General features: G+C 42.0%; 1 protein-coding gene across 2 annotated transcripts in view; it reads left to right on the top strand.

Moving 5' to 3' along the window:
• Window positions 1-922: 922 nt before the first annotated feature.
• NEK10 (NIMA related kinase 10) overlaps window positions 923-17,029 on the top strand; it is a 158,941-nt gene continuing 142,834 nt past the window's right edge. For both annotated transcript variants that reach the window (XM_080673185.1, XM_080673186.1), the window contains exon 1: window positions 923-1,040. The gene's annotated coding sequence lies outside the window, so the exon portion shown is untranslated. The remainder of the gene's footprint in view (window positions 1,041-17,029) is intronic.

The following is a 17,029-nucleotide window of genomic DNA, read 5'->3' as shown; positions in this document are numbered from 1 at the left end:
AGCCTGTTCCATGCCTCTATGTCTCTAGATCTATTTTGTTCATTAGATTTCACACACGAGTGAGATCATGTGATACTTGTCTTTCTCTGACTGGCTTATTTCACTTAGCATAATACTCTCCAGGTCACTCCATGCTCTCTCAAAAGGTAAGATCCTTTTTTACTGCTGCATAGTGTTCCATGGTGTAAATGTACCACAGCTTTTTTATCCACTCATCTACTGATGGGTCCTTGGGCTGTTGCCAGATCTTAGCTATTATAAATTGCACTGCTATGAACATAGGAGTGCATATATTTTTTCTGATTGGTGTTTTGGGTTTCTTAGGATATATTCCTAGAAGTGGGATCACTGGGTCAAATGACAGTTCCATATTTAAATTTTTGAGGAAACTCCATACCGTTTTCCATAATGGCCGCACCAGTCTGCGTTCCCACCAGCAGTGCACTAGGATTCCCTTCTCTCCACATCCTCGCCAGCACTAGCCATAGCAATTCTTGAAACAACCTAAGATGAAGCTCTTTCACACCCATTTCATTTCAAGTGCTAAAGGTTGTGAACACCAAGTCTAGAAAAATCTAAGTCTAGAAAAATGCAGTGTTTAGGAAACCCTATACACAGGTGAGCAGCTCTAGCGCCGAGTAAAGTGGCTGCACCACCTCTCTCTGCCCCAGCTTGCAGACTTGGGGCGGGATCCTGCGCGTTCTTTGGTTGCTACGGCAACACTGAGGCAGCGTCACCTGTGGCTCTGGCGCTGGGCACGCGACAGCACTGCTGTTCCTGATTGGCTGTGGCGCCCCGGCGAGGCAGAAGAAGGAGGGTTGGCATTGGCTCAGCCGGCGCCGGTTGGTGGCCTAGAGGAGGATTTGATTGAAAAAAACCAACGGTGCAGCTGGTATTGGTGCCCCCGAAGTTCCAGGGGCCGGGAGTGTGCTGGGGGAGGGCGGGCTGGCCCTCCTATCCGGAGCAGCGGTGACCGCCGCAGAAACGATGAGAAGGACCATTTAGGGATTGGCCTGAAGGAGGGACCTCCCTCCAGCGCGGTGAGTCGGCAGGAGCGGGCGTCCCCCTGGGCCCGCGCGCGATTTGAGTAGGGTCTCCAGGGAGGTACCCACTGGTCCTTGTGGAGCATCCGGAAGCCTCGGGAGTCGACCTCAGGCAGGGGCTGTCAGTGCGCGCCGTTGTGGGTAGGGAGTCCCTGTGAGCCGTTCTCACAGCAGATGGGTTGGTGATGAGCGGATGGATGATGGTGGGGAAGTGCCATCAACGGTGTTTGTTCCATGAAGTAATTATTCTGGTTACATGGAGCCTGAGCGTGTCTCTTCCAGTCTGCCCCCACGTCTCTGGAGACTCAGGCATAAAACCCTTATGGCGCGTGCTTTTTATACGTTCCCCTGATATGATGCTGCTCGGACTGGCCCTCTGCTTTTCTGCTCCACGTGGGTGAGCCTGTCCACCTCCATGCCTCAGGCCCAGATGTCTGCTGAGGACTGGAAAGCTTCCACCTCCAGCCTAGTATGCCTCACGGAGCGTCAGACCCCCAAATCCAGCTGCCAGTTAACTCCACACATGCCCCTAAACCCCATTCCCCCCCACTCCCACCAGACTGCCTCACCCTTGGGTTCCCTGTCTTGGGCACCACCTATTCAGTTACCAAAACCACCTTCTGGGCAACATCTTTGACACTACCACCTCTTCTGCATTTCCAGCAATTGCCAAGGCTGTACCTTCTTACTAGCTGCCAAGTCAATTCCCACAGCACCATCTCCATTCTCCCTATATTGCATTTTCCACCAATTCCTTGGTTAAATTCAACACCCATCCAACTCCCCTGATTCCAGTCTGGCCCTATCAAATCCATTTTCATCTGTTAGACTGATCCTTCTAAAGAAACATAGAAGGGCATTTCCCTGCCTGCAAACAGTCAAATCCAGTTAGATCTTCTGTTGGCAGTTCTGTAGAAGAACATGCCACATTCTCTCCCGTGCATCGTAATTTCACCTGTAGCTCACACTGCCTGCAGAGGAGTCCCCTTTTTGTGCCATCGCCAGCCTTGTTCTCTCCCCAGTCATGATCTGTGTGCTCCTGATTACTTCTCTGCTCCCTCCTCTGGACTTTCTCTGTGAGGGCAGAGGCCACATTTGTTTTACTCACACCATTTGTCGCATCTAGCACAATACCATGCACATAGCAGGGCTTCAAGAAATACTTGTTAAATGAGTGGATCTCTAAAATGAGAAATGATTGTTTTTCATGGCATTCTTATTAGTTTCAGAAAAGTCAGAAATAACTTCTGGCCAATGAAGCTTCTGCTTCTAAGAGCTGAATGTCGAACGTACAGGTTTTACTCAGATTTTGAGATTCTTAGTAGTTGGATATTATTTCAATTCATAGTCTGTATTTCATGCCATAATCATGATGATGATAACTGTTATTGTATGGCATAAGTTTAAAATGGAAAACAAAGGGAATATATCACAGTTTGCAAGAGAGAAGCTTTAGAGTCAGACGTACCTGGGTTTGAATCCTGGCTCCAACAATTGAGCTCTGTGGCCCACAGCAAATTAGCCTCTAATCAGCTCCTTTACCTCTACTATGCGCTAATATTAACATCTGCCTCACAGGACTGTTATAAAGACTGAATGTGCATGATCTATATCAAGTGTGCCATGCCGTATACTTAGTTTATCTTCACATGTTTACAAAACGGAAGCATTTACATGGATGCTGGTAGCAGCTTTATTCACAGTCACCAATACCTGCAAACAACTAACATGTCCTTCAGGGGGTGAATCCTATCTAATAAAAGAGTAATATGCAGATTGACCATCACTCCAACACACAAGATGGCTGCCCCCATGTGGTCAAAGATCCTGCCCCCATGTGGACACAAGATGGCCACCACAAGATGGCCAGCAAGGGAGGGCAGTTGGGAGGGACCAGGCCGTAAGGGAGGGCAGTTGGGGGCGATCAAGCCTGCAGGGGAGGGCAGTTGGGGTGACCAAGCCGGCAGAGGAGGGAAGTTGGGGGCGACCAGGCCTACAGGGAAAGGCAGTTGGGAGGGACCCAGGCCTGCAGAGGAGAGCAGTTGGGGGGACAAGGCCTGCAGGGGAGGGCAGTTAGGGGTGACCAGGCCTGCAGGGGAGAGCAGTTGGGGGGGACCAGGCCTGCAGGGGAGGGCAGTTAGGGGTGACCAGGCCTGCAGGGGAGGGCAGTTAGGGGAAAACAGGCTGGTAGGGGAGCAGTTAGACATCAATCAGGGTGGCAGGGGAGTGGTTAGGGGGTGATCAGGCTGGCAGGCAGAAGCGGTTAGGGGCAATCAGGAAGGCAGGCAGGCGAGCAGTTGAAAGCCAGCAGTCCTGGATTGTGAGAGGGATGTCCGACTGCCCGCTTAACAGGCAGTCGGACATCCCTCGAGGGGTCCCAGATTGGAGAGGGTGCAGGCTGGGCTGAGGGACACCCCCTCGCCCGTGCACGAATTTCGTGCACCGGGCCTCTAGTGAGTAAATAAACTGTGACACATCCAGACAATAGAATATTATTCAGTAAAAAAAAAAAAGAAATGAAGTATGACACTGTGAAAAGACATGAAGAAACCTCAAGTGCATATAACTGAAAGAAGCCAATCTGGAAAGGCTATATACTATATTATTCCATCCATATGCCCTTTCGGAAAATCCAAGACAATGGAGACAGTAAAAAGATAAGTGGTTGCCGGGGGGTGGGGGACTAGGGTAGGGGGAAGATGAATAGGCAGAGAACAGAAAGGTTTTTAGGGCAGCCAAAATGCCTTATCTATAATAATAAAAGCCTAATATGCTAATTAGACCAGATGTCCTTCCGCACGAAGCTGGGGCTGCAGCTGCGGGCTCGAGGAAGCCACCGTGGCTGTGAGGGAGGGATCCAGGCTGCAGTCCATGGCTGCAAAGGCCTACTCTTGCACGAATTTCGTGCATCGGGCCTCTGGTGATATTATAATGATGAATACATTATACATTTGTCCAAACTCATAGAATGTACAACACCAAGAGTTACTTAACTTTTCAGTGCCTGGGTTTCTTCATCTGTTAAGTGGGAGAGACAACACTGTCTACCTCATAGGATTGTCTTGAGGATTAAATGAATATGTCGAAATGCTTATAAAAGTGAATCCTAAATAATATTAGCTTTAAAAAATTAAAATGAAGACTGACATTGAAAATAAAACATTTTTTTTTCATTTTATGTCTAGTATTTGTCACCAGTGGATCTCAGTCAGTGAATATAGTCAAATGATTTAAAATAAGCATGATAAGCTCTTCAAGTTGAATAGTAATATTGCCAATAATAATATTTACAACAGCTATCATAATAATAACTTACATTTCTATAGCCATCGCCCATTTTAAAGGGGCTTCCCTTTATTTAGTTCTAAGCACCACTTATAAAGGAGATGTTGTTAATTCTATTTTTGGTAGATGAGGAAACTAATAATCAAGGAGGTCCAGGGACTTTCCGAGGTCACTCGGCGGGCAAGTGGAAACCAGGTCTCCGCTGCTTTTGGCCTCATCCCAGCAGTGTCACCGGAAGAATTCACATTCCCAAACCTTTAACCCAGGCGTCCTCAAACTATGGCCCGCGGGCCACATGCGGCCCGCTGAGGACATTTACCCGGCCCGCCGGGTGCCACTGCCTGTCCTGCTTAGCAGCCGACTCGTCCCGGGCCCGCAGTGCGCATAGGAATTTGTTCATAGTTTTTTTTTTAACCGTCTGAGGGACAGTGAACTGGCCCCCTGTTTAAAAAGTTTGAGGACCCCTGCTTTAACCTCTCGTCAGTGGAGATCACGGCATTCATTTAAAGTGCAGATATATGTTGCACTTGATGTAAATATGAACATCCATCTTTCCTTTAGGAAATGTTATTGTTCCTTTCATGTATACTTGAGCTAGTCCGTATTTAACATGGATATTGTAAATAAGATATAGAGAGATTTTTGTCTAACCAACATTCTGTAATAACTTGATACTGATCAACTGGGGCAAACGTATTTCGTGATAGTTTTTTCATTATCTTTTTTCTCCATGTCTAAACAATGATACTCCAGTTATACTTGGAGCCTCCAAATCATATTTCATGGGATTTGTTCTTTCATTCATTCAGCAATCATTTATTGAATTTTTTTGTTTGTTCTAACTAGTAGTTCTGTCCTGGATGCTGAGGATGAGCAAGCTAACTGTCATCTCTATCCGTGACTAGTTTATAGTAGACTAAGGAGACAGACATGCATATTTATTCAATTATTGCCTGAATCTTCCCCTTTATTAAGAGCTGCAAGGCAGTGCAGGGTGGGGCTGTGACTATATCAAGGAGGTCAGCAAAAATTTCCTTCAAGAATGGATACTTGAGTTGAGACATGATGGATGAGCCTTCCAGGCCTTTCTGTACCAATCTGACCCTTGTATCCAGGAGTAGAATCCTGAGGCATCAAGGAGAAGCAGATCTGGGACAAGGATTCAGGGCCTGGTATGAGTAGAGCTGGCTAGGGGGTCAGAAGCATCATCTCATGAAACACCTCATAGGCCTTGGTAAGTTTTGTTTTTATCCTAAGAGACATGGAAGCTCATGAAGGCTGAATTGGTCAAATTTGTACCACACAAGGGGTGCTTTTGTTGCTGTGTGGAGAATTGATTTTTTGTTTTCGGGAGGAAGGAGAAGTTGGAAGTGGAGGGACCACTGCAGAAGTGATTACTGTAGTTCAGGTGGTGATGTAGACTAGGGTGTTGGCAGTGAGCATGGAGAGATGTGAACAGACGGGAGCCACGTTGAGTAAGACAAGAGTCAGGATTTAGTGATCAAATGAGCAAGAGGGCAAGGAGGAGGGCGGTGTCATTTTTCTGAGGTTCATGCCAAAGAGCTATGCTTTATTTGAGACTATTTTGTCCCATAAGTTGGCTGTAGTCTTGGAGGTCACCACTCATTCATGTACCTATTATTCACTTCTTTTTTTTTTTTCTTTTTTTTTTTTTTTTTTTTTTTCAAATTTTTATTAAGGTATTACATGTGTACATATCTTATCATTGCCCCCGACCCCCACCCCACTCCCATATATGCCCTCACCCCCCAATGTTTTGCATCCGTTGGTTACTCTTATATACATGCATATAAGTCTTTCAGTTGATCTCTTATTTCCCCCACCTCTCCCTAACCTTACCACTGTAATTTGACAGTCTGTTTGATGCTTTACTGCCTCTGTAACTATCTTTTTGTTCATCAGTTTATAATGTTTTTCATTATCCCCAAATGAGTGGGATCATGTGGTATTTTTCTTTCATTGACTGGCTTATTTCACTTAGCATAATGTTCTCTAATTCCATCCAAGTGCCTACAAATGGTAGTAATTCCTTCTTTTTTACGGCAGCATAGTATTCCATTGTGTAGATGTACCATAGTTTTCTGATCCAGTCATCTGCTGATGGGCATTTAGGCTGTTTCCAAATCTTAGCTATTGTAAATTGTGCTGCTATGAACATAGGGGTGCATATATCCTTTCTGATTGGTGTTTCTGGTTTCTTAGGATATATTCCTAGGAGTGGGATTACTGGGTCAAATGGGAGTTCCATTTTCAGTTTTTTGAGGAAACTCCATACTGTTCTCCACAGTGGCTGCACCAGTCTGCATTCCCACCAGCAGTGCACGAGGGTTCCTTTTTCTCCACATCCTCGCCAACACTTGTCGTTTGTTGATTTGTTGATGATAGCCATTCTGACAGGTGTGAGATGGTATCGCATTGTTGTTTTGATTTGCATCTCTCGGATAATTAGTGACTTTGAGCATGTTTTCATGTGTCTCTTGGCCTTCCTTCTGTCTTCTTTCGAAAAGCTTCTATTTAGGTCCGTTGCCCATTTTTTTATTGGATCATTTATCTTCCTTTTATTAAGTTGTATAAGCTGCCTGTAGATGTTGGAAATTAAACCTTTATCAGTGATACCATTTGCAAATATGTTCTCCCATACAGTGGGGTTTCTTGTTGTTTTGTTGATGGTTTCTTTTGCTGTGCAAAAGCTTTTTATTTTGATGTAGTCCCATTTGTTTATTTTCTGTTTGGCTTCCATTACCCTAGGGGCAGTATCACTGAAAAAGTTCTTTTGGCATATGTCTGAGATTTTGCTGCCTGTGGATTCCTCTAGTATTTTTATGGTTTCCCGTCTTATATTTAAGTCCTGTACCCATTTTGAGTTTATTTTTGTGTAAGGTGTAAGTTGGTGATCTAGTTTCATTTTTTTGCATGTATCTGTCCAATTTTCCCAACACCATTTATTAAAGAGACTGTCTTGACTCCATTGTATGCTCATGCCTCCTTTGTCAAATATTAAATGCGCATATTGGTTTGGGTCGATATCTGGATTCTCTATTCTGTTCCATTGATCTATATGTCTGTTCTTGTGCCAGTACCAGGCTGTTTTGAGGACAGTGGCTTTGTAATACAGCTTGAAATCTGGTATTGAGATCCCTCCTACTTTATTCTTCTTTCTCAGGATTGCTGTGGCTATTCGGGGTCTTTTTTTATTCCAGATGAATTTTTGGAGAGTTCTTTCTAGGTCTGTGAAATACGCCGTTGGTATTTTAATGGGGAGTGCATTGAATCTATAGATTGCTTTGGGTAGTATGGACATTTTAATGATGTTGATTCTACCAATCCATGAACATGGTATGTTCTTCCATCTGTTTACATCTTCCTCTATCTCTTTTTTCAGTGTCCTGTAGTTTTCCGCATATAGGTCTTTTACCTCCTTGGTTAGGTTTATTCCTAAGTATCTTAATTTTTTTGGTGCGATGGAAAATGGGATTGCTTTTTTAGTCTCTCTTTCTGTAAGTTCATTGTTGGTGTATAGAAATGCCATAGATTTCTTGGTGTTAATTTTGTATCCTGCTACATTGCCGAATTCATTTATTAAGTCTGTTAGTTTTTTGATGGAGTCTTTCGGGTTTTTTATGTACAATATCATGTCATCTGCAAATAAGGACAGCTTTACTTCTTCTTTTCCAATTTGGATGCCTTTTATTTCTTCTTCTTGTCTAATTGCAGTGGCTAATACTTCCAGTACTATGTCAAACAGGAGTGGTGAGAGTGGGCATCCCTGTCTTGTTCCTGTTCTTAGGGGAAATGGTTTTAGTTTTTGCCCATTGAGTATGATGTTAGCTGTGGGTTTATCATATATAGCTTTTATGATGTTGAGGTATGATCCTTCTATTCCCACCTTGTTGAGAGTTTTTATCAAGAAAGGGTGTTGGATTTTGTCAAATGCTTTTTCTGCATCAATTGATATGACTATGTGATTTTTATCTCTCAATTTGTTTATGTGATGTATCACATTTATTGATTTGCGGATATTGAACCATCCTTGCATTCCTGGGATAAATCCTACTTGGTCATGGTGTATGATCTTTCTGATGTACTGCTGGATCCTATTTGCTAGAATTTTATTGAGGATTTTGGCATCTACATTCATGAGAGATATTGGCCTGTAATTCTCCTTCATTGTGTTGTCTTTATCTGGTTTTTGTATTAGGGTGATGCTGGCTTCATAGAAGGAGCTGGGAAGTGTTCCTTCCTCTTGAATTTTTTGGAATAGTCTGAGGAGGATAGGTTTTAGTTCTTCCTTGAATGTTTGGTAGAACTCTCCTGTGAAGCCGTCTGGCCCCGGGCTTTTGTTTGCCGGAAGCTCTTTGATGACTGCTTCAATTTCTTCCATAGTTACTGGCATGTTGAGCTGTTTAGATTCTTCCTGATTGAGTTTTGGAAGGTTATATTTTTCTAGGAATATGTCCATTTCCTCCAGGTTGTCCAGTTTGTTGGAATAGAGTTGTTCGTAGTAATTTTTAACAATCCTTTGTATTTCGGCGGGATCTGTTGTTATTTCACCTCTTTCATTTCTGATCTTGTTTATTTGGGTCCTCTCCCTTTGCTTCTTGGTGAGCCTGGCTAGAGGTTCATCAATCTTGTTTATCCTTTCAAAGAACCAGCTCTTGGTTTTGTTGATCTTTTGTATTGTTTCTTTGGTCTCTATGTCGTTTATCTGTGCTCTGATCTTTATTATTTCCTTCCTTCTGCTTACACTGGGCTTTTCTTGTTGCTCTTTTTCTAACTCTTTGAGTTGTTGGGTTAGGTAATTTATTACCCCTGTTTCTTGTTTTTTGCAGTAGGCTTGTAGAGCTATGAACTTCCCTCTCAAGACTGCTTTCGCTGTGTCCCATAGATTTTGGATTGTAGTGTTTTCATTGTCATTTGTTGTCATGATGTTTTTTATTTCTTCTTTGATCTCTCTGGTAACCCAGTCATGGTTTAATAGCATGCTGTTTAGTCTCCATGTGTTTGATTTCTTTGGGTTGTTTTTATTGTAGTTGATTTCCAGTTTTATGCCACTGTGGTCTGAGAAGATGCTTGATATGATTTCTATCTTCTTGAATTTGAAGAGACTTTGCCTATGTCCCAACATATGGTCTATCTTTGAAAATGACCCATGTGCACTTGAGAAGAATGTATATTCTGTGGCTTTGGGGTGAAATGTTCTGAAGATGTCAATTAATTCCATCTGGTCTAGTGAGTCATTTAGGATTGATGTTTCTTTGCTGATGTTTTGTTTAGAGGATTTGTCCAATGGTGATAGTGGGGTATTAAAGTCTCCTACTATGATTGTATTGCTGTCAATGTCTCCCTTAATATCCTCCAGGAGTTTTTTTATGTATTTGGGTGCTCCTGTATTGGGTGCATATATGTTTACCAGAGTTATTTCTTCTTGTTGGATTGCTCCCTTTAGTATTATGAAATGGCCTTCCTTATCTCTTGTTATGTCCTTCAGTTTGAGATCTAATTTGTCAGAAATAAGTATTGCTACCCCAGCTTTTTTTTCAGTTCCATTTGCCTGGAAAACCTTTTTCCATCCCTTCACCCTCAGTCTGTGTGCGTCTTTTTTTCTGAGGTGGGTTTCTTGTAGACAGCAGATATATGGGTCGTGTTTTCTTATCCAATCTGTTACCCTATGTCTTTTGATTGGGGCATTTAATCCATTTACATTTAAAGTTATTATTGATAGGTACTTATTTGTCGCCATTCCTATTCTTTACCCCTGTGTTACTTCTTCGCTTCCTGTTTCTTTCTTTCTTTCTTTCTTTTTTACAGTAGACCCTTTAGCATTTCTTGCATTGCTGGTTTGGTGGTAATAAATTCCCTTAGTCCTTTTTTGTCTGTGAAGCTCCTGATTTCACCTTCAATTTTGATTGACAGCCTTGCTGGGTACAGTATTCTTGGATTCAGCCCCTTCCTTTGCATGACTTTGTATATTTCATTCCATTCCCTTCTGGCCTGATGAGTTTCTGTTGAGAAATCAGTTGCTAGTCTGATGGGGGTTCCTTTGTATGTAACTTTCTGTCTCTCTCTTGCTGCTTTTAAGATTCTTACTTTGTCGTTGGTGTTTGCCAATTTAATTATAATGTGCCTTGGCGTCGGTCTTTTGGGGTTCATTTTGCTTGGGACTCTGTGAGCTTCTTGGATTTGTGTGGGTTTTTTCTTCCCTATATCTGGGAAATTTTCTGTCATTATTTCTTCAAAGAGGTTTTCTATTCCTTGCTCAGCTTCCTTTCCTTCTGGAACCCCTATTATGCGGATGTTGTTTTGTTTCGTGTTGTCCCAAAGTTCCCTTAGACTCTCCTCCTGCCTTTTAATTTTTTTTTCTAGAAGTTGCTTTTCTTGGGTATTTTTTTCCATCTTGTCTTCTAGCTCACTGATGCGGTCCTCTGCTTCTTCTAGTCTACTCTTGATGCTTTCTATTGAGTTCTTTACAGCAGCGATGTCATTTTTCATTTCTTCTTGGTTCTTCTTCATTTCCTCTTGGTTCTTGCTCATATTGTCGAATTTGTCTTCCATTCTTTTCAGCCACCTTATGACCATTTCTCTGAATTCTTTTTCTGGAAGGTTGCTTGCCTCCATTTCGTTTACTTCCTTTTCTGGTGATGCCTGCTTTTCTTTCATATGCGGGCTGCTTCTTTGTCTCCCCATGGTCTCTCTTCTCTGGGTGTCTGGTTATGTAGTTCTCTCTCTCCTGGGTTGATTTAAAGGCACAAAATACAGCACTACCAGGTACAACTCACAAGGCACTGAACAGAAATGTATTCACGATATTAATAACCTCCAATAAAGGTGACCACCAGAGAAAGGCAAATTAGGTGATAGGAGAGAAAGAAGAAGAGGAAAAAAGAAAGAAAGAAAGAAAAAAAGAAAAAAGGAGTGTGAAAATGAAATTGGGAAAAGGGAAAGTAAAGAGAAAAAAAAAGTAAGAGAGACAAGAAAGTGACTAAGAGAGAAAGGGGAACAGACTATATATATTGGGGATAAAACTCCAATAGAACAATCACTAATCCCGGCAAATGCCAGCAACAAGTGCCTGGGGATTAATACAAACTACAACACCAACTAATATGGATTGAGGCAAGGGAAAGCTGAAGCACAAAACAAACAAAAAAATAAACAAAAGAAGAATAAGCAAAACAATCTCACAAAAACAGCATAAAAATTGGATATAATCTACATTCAAGCAAACAACAACAAAAGGACAGAGAGAAGGACAAGTTTATGGATAGCTCAGACAGCGAAGGGAGAGGTGTATGTGGACTTGGAGCAGGGGATTAGAGATTAGATATGTAAGTAGGGTGAAATTTTAACAAGGGGTAAACAGAAAGAATAGGGAAAATCTAAAGCAGTAAAAGGGTAAGACAAACAGGACACTGAAAAGGGGGAGGTTAGGAAGAGAGTGATGGCCTAAAGGTAGAGTTGAGATAGAGTAAAACGATGCTAAAGGAAAGATAAAAAATAGAATGTAGAACCCTAATCCCAAAATAAAATGAAGAGAAAATAAAATGACACTTTAAAAAAAAAAGATAAAATAGCAGTAGTAATAATACGGATTGAAAATAAAAATGTAATCATTAAAAAGGTAAAATCAAGTGATGAAAAAAGAAAAAAAAGTTTCTTGATTAAAGGATGCAAAAAATGAAAATAAAAAAAAATAAAAAAATAAAAGGTAAAAATAAAATGTGAAGTAGTGAAGGTCATTCACTTCCTCTGTTTTTCTGTTTGGCACGCCTCTTTCTCAGTCCAGACAGTATTGCAGTTCCCTGCGATCCACTGCTCTTCGGTGTTGTAAGCCAGTCCTGATTTTAAGCAGGCGGTGTGTCTTAATTTCTCGTATTCCTTTATTTTTGATTACGCAAGAGTCAATTTGTGATTCAGCCCCTGGGTGGCAGTGTTTCTGGATTGACTTCCGGGTCTATCTATGGCCTCTCTAGGCAGTGTTAGAGCCTTTTTTCTCTGTGGCACTGCCACCGGCCTGTGGGCGTGGTCTGCCTCAGAGCTGACTCTCTGATGGTCACTCCCCGCTCCGATCCCCAGGTTCCAGAAAAACAACTTTCCCCTGCAGTCTCCCAGGGTGTCCCCAACTGGGTGATCCTATGTATTGGGCTTAGTAATCAGAAGCAAGGATTTGAAGAGGAAAAAGCCCAAGTGTGCGAACTCCAGGACTGCGAGTAAACCCAGGCACAAAGGGAGCGCACGGGCTGCGCGTAAGTCTGGACAGCCTGAAATTCTTAGGGTGTCCCTGCACTTCAGATCAAAATGGGTTGCTTTTTAGAGTGCCCTTCTCTTAGCAGCTCTGAGGACCCCTTTCCACAATCACAGATCACGCCAGCCCCTACAGCCACGGATTTTTCTAGGCACAGACTTCCCTGGTCCTCCAGCTCCCGCAAAACGCGCGTTCCTCTCTCCCGCCGGGACCAGAGACCTCACCTTATCCCAGGCGAAATCTGACCTTTCCGTGGTGGAGTGTAGAGCTCCTCTGAACCCGTGTGCTTGCGCCAGTTGGGGAGCGTTGTTCTGGGGCTCGCAGCTGTTCCTGGGGTGCCGCAGTTGTGGATTCTCAGGCTTCAGATAAGCTCCACTTCCCGGATCAAGATGGCGCAGACTCCGCGTCCAAGCCCGCAGCTCCGGGAGGGGACCCAGCCGCAGTTGGTGCTGCCAGGTCAGGGGAACCCCGTTCAGCAGTCCCCCACCTCCTTCTGGAATTCAGCTGTCTCCCAACCAGCCAACAAACACTCCTTGTGCGTCCCTCAGCTGTTCTTTCTTTCTGCTCCGGGACAAGGCTCGGAACACGTCTGTCTATTCCGCCGCCATTATTCCCTCTCCCTATTATTCACTTCTTTCCAGATTTCTCAGCTCCAATTCAACTCATCTACTCACCATATCCCTAAACCACTCTCAGGATCTAGCCTCCAAACCTCTGTTTCACTCCCCCAGAGTATTCTTCACCCACCCAGAGTATTCTTCACCCACACTACCTATTCTTACGGACCTTCTTCAGGTCACCAGGGTTCATGAGCCTTTCCATAGCTCTTCAGCCCACAGCGATCTTTCTTTTCCTTGAATTCATTCAATTTGTAATCTCCTATGGATATTCATTTGCTCTGCTTTCTGACATTTGTAGTGTTTTAATTGAATCCTTTGTTTTAGGCTGAACTGTAAAAAAAATACACATTTTTCGTATTAACTACGTATTTACGATTTCCCCCACACACTGAATTGTGGATGGATTTTTTTCTGCAGTGCTCAGGAGTCTCTTCTGCACAGAGCAGAGTAAATAATAAAATGCACTTAGAATGGAATGTTATTAGGGGAAATATTATTTTATTTTATGGCTCAGAAAGTACTTCTAGTTCCTTGCAGTTCTGCCAGTTGTTATGAACATCATTGTGTTTACCGGTGTTCCCTTAGAAGGTCTACGGCTGAGTCCATACTCACTTATTACTAATTCATGACTCACTTATTATCATGACTTATTCCCACGATGGTTAACTTTTTGGAGAAGACATTTGGGATCATGTCCTATTCAGTGTAGCATCCTCAATACCTGGCATATATGAGGAGATCAATAACTATTTCTTAAAGGAATGAATGAATATCATTTTCACAGTTCTCTCTCACAAAAAAACAGGGAGTAGAATGTAATTTTACTGTGTTTGGGGCTAATGAGAAAAGGGAAATTTGGTGTGCTGCTTTAGTTATTTTCATTAACTGGCTAATAGAAACTCTTCCTTCATATCATCTTTACTCATTTATTTATTTATGTTAATATATTTTTATTGATTTCAGAGAGGAAGGGAAAGGGAGAGATAGATAGAAACATCAATGATGAGAGAGGAACATCAATCAGCTACCTCCTGCATGCCCCTTACTGGGGAAGGAGACCACAATCAAGGCATATGCCCTGACCGGGAATTGAACCATGACCTCTTGGTTCATAGCTTGATGCTCAATCACTGAGCAACGCTGGCCGGGCAATGGACCTATTTTTCCTTTTTAATATCACTACTTAATATATGGGCCTCGGATTCATTTGTCCTAACACAGGCACATGGTAAACTCTGTCATGAATAGACTTGGGTTAGCAGCCACACAAACTTGAACACAAACATAACACAAATAACATTATGCAGTGACTGTTGAGGGGATTCATAAAAATTACATCCATATCTTCAAGTATTTCCCTAAATCACAAAATATATGAGTTTGTATGGGAATAAAGCTTGAAAATAAGAAAAATGTAATGTATTTTTTTGCTGCATATTCTATTTGCAGCATTCTCAGACCAACTTGGGTAGCTATTAGCCAGAGGAAAATGAAGGCAAACTTACAAAGGAGTGTCTAACATATAGCCCCTGGTCAATAAATATTTGTGGGAATGAGTGGGAGACAATCAGAATACTGTACTATTAGAATGTTTGATTCTTTTAGCCTCCAAGTGCTTATTTAAATGAAAAATAGAAAATTGTTTACAGTATAAACTATTTGCACAAGGAAGGTGTCAAGTCTGTTGACTCAGGAGCAAGGCCATGATGATACTTGCCCTTAGCTAGCGAGGCACTCCTGCCAATGGAGGTTCTGTAGCAACTGGGTCTTTGTTTTCCACTCTGATGGTGATATTACTGAACACCACCTACCTATTTCACATGAGTGAGCCGGGATGAATGTATGGATGTTTGTAAGCACTCCAGGGTCCAGGAGGTGGAGTATGCAAGCATCAATTCTTTGCCCTCGGCTAAGGGCCAAAGTCAACAAACCCCCTCTTTCCCATCCACCCCAGAGTTTGCCATTAAGATTTAGGCCTTGCAGGTGAACTGGGCTTTGTTCTCCTTCTACTCCCAGGTACGTTTTACCTCTTTGGGTCTCAGTTTCTTCATGTGTTAAATGGAGGACGTTGAGTCAAGACCTGCAACTGATGACCTGTAGATCTGCTTTATATGTCCCGTGCAAGTGTTTCAATTTGTTTAGCTTCATTTTTAATGTGATTTTGAGTCCCTTTAGGGAAGGTATGTCTTCTCAGGTTTGACTGAAGCCCTGCCACTCTCTGTCATCTACTCTACTTCTGTCATTCATTTACATTCTGCTCCTGGGCGTAGAAGGTGTTAGACCCTGATACTAGATGTGCTCTAAGGTTCTTTCTTATAGTAACTGTCTTTGTTCTGCTAACTCCACACATAGTTCCTTGAAGAACAATAACAATGTTATGTAAAGGATAAAATCTAGCATACAGTTTAGAGAAACAGACTCCCTCTTTGAGCTATAATAGGTATGAGTAAGTCATGTTTCTTATAGAAGTTCCTTAATTTTTTTTATCACTTTACTTTTAAAATGTGTATGTGGCCCCAGACAAGTGGCTAGGTTGGTTGGAGCATTGTCCTGTACACCAAAAGGTTGTGGGTTTGATCCTGGTTAGGGTGTGTTCAGGAAGCAATGGATTGATGTTTCCCTCCTTTCCCTTCCCCTTCCTCTCTCTCTAAAAATCAATAAAAACATATCCTCAAGTGAGGATTAACAAAAATAAAAATAAAAGGAAGAGAGAGAGAGAGAGAGAGAGAGAGAGAGAGAGAGAGAAAGAGAGAGAGAGAGAGAGAGTGTGTGTGTGTGTGTGTGTGTGTGTGTGTGTGTGTGTGTGTCTTTTATTTGCCATTAAGTTATCCAATTTAACGTAACACTTTCTGTGCAGGATACATAGTTTTCTAACACACAACTAATTTGAAAAAGACCAAGTACCTATATCTGTGAGATTAAGTGCAATTATTCTTTGTAAAAAAAAAGAAAAGAAAAAAGAACCCTTCCTCTATTCTCAGAGCACTTTACTTAAACTGCTCAAGTGGCCAACACATTTTTAAGTGTTTTTTAAAAAATAATTTTAGACGTACATGAAAACTATAAAAATAGTACAGTGACTTTCCATATACCCTTCACTCAGCTTCCCCTAATGTTAGTTTCTTGCATCACTCTGGTACAGTTATCAAGATTTAGAAAATAATGATTAACCAATGCATTTAACACATTTTTTTTCTTATTTCTGGTTGCTTTATGTGAGTTATATCTTATTTTTATCACTTTTTTGCAAAGAACCACCATGAAAGGAATTTTATGAAAAATATATCCACAGTAAAGGAAGTGGAAAAATGATTTTTCATTTTGCAGTGCCAGCGAGTCCCAGGGCTGGAGGTGCGCTCAGTTTCTTTACTGTTTACTTGAGCACAGACAGAACTGCAGCTTGTCATCTAGTGGGAGGTTACCCATAACTCATCAATGGAAATAAGGACTCCCTGGTGTTGGTACAAGGAAGTTTCACTTCCTTTTGTGGTAGGGTTCACAGCAGTTTATTTTAGTTCTTTTTCAAAATAATAAACCCAATGTGGCCAAAGTGGCAATTACCTTTAGTTATACCAAACTCTGTTACTATAATTACTTTCTAAGTGTTGTCTTTTTTAACCATTAGCAAATATAGTAAATAAAATAAGGTGCAGCCCTAAGTGATTAGAAGGAAAAGAAAGCATTGTGGGATTTGAAGTATTTCCATAAGGAATCCAGTGACTTTGTAAAGATGAGGCATTTGAGGATATTTGGAGCAGCCAAGTCAACTGTGGGATAAAAAAACTTCCAGGTAGAAAATCTGAAAACCATATTACAAA

This window comes from Plecotus auritus (assembly GCF_963455305.1).
Source record: "Plecotus auritus genome assembly, chromosome: 6".
In the NCBI taxonomy this organism is placed as follows: domain Eukaryota; kingdom Metazoa; phylum Chordata; class Mammalia; order Chiroptera; family Vespertilionidae; genus Plecotus; species Plecotus auritus.
Note: the sequence above shows the minus strand (reverse complement) of the source record. Positions and strands in the feature narration are given on the sequence as shown.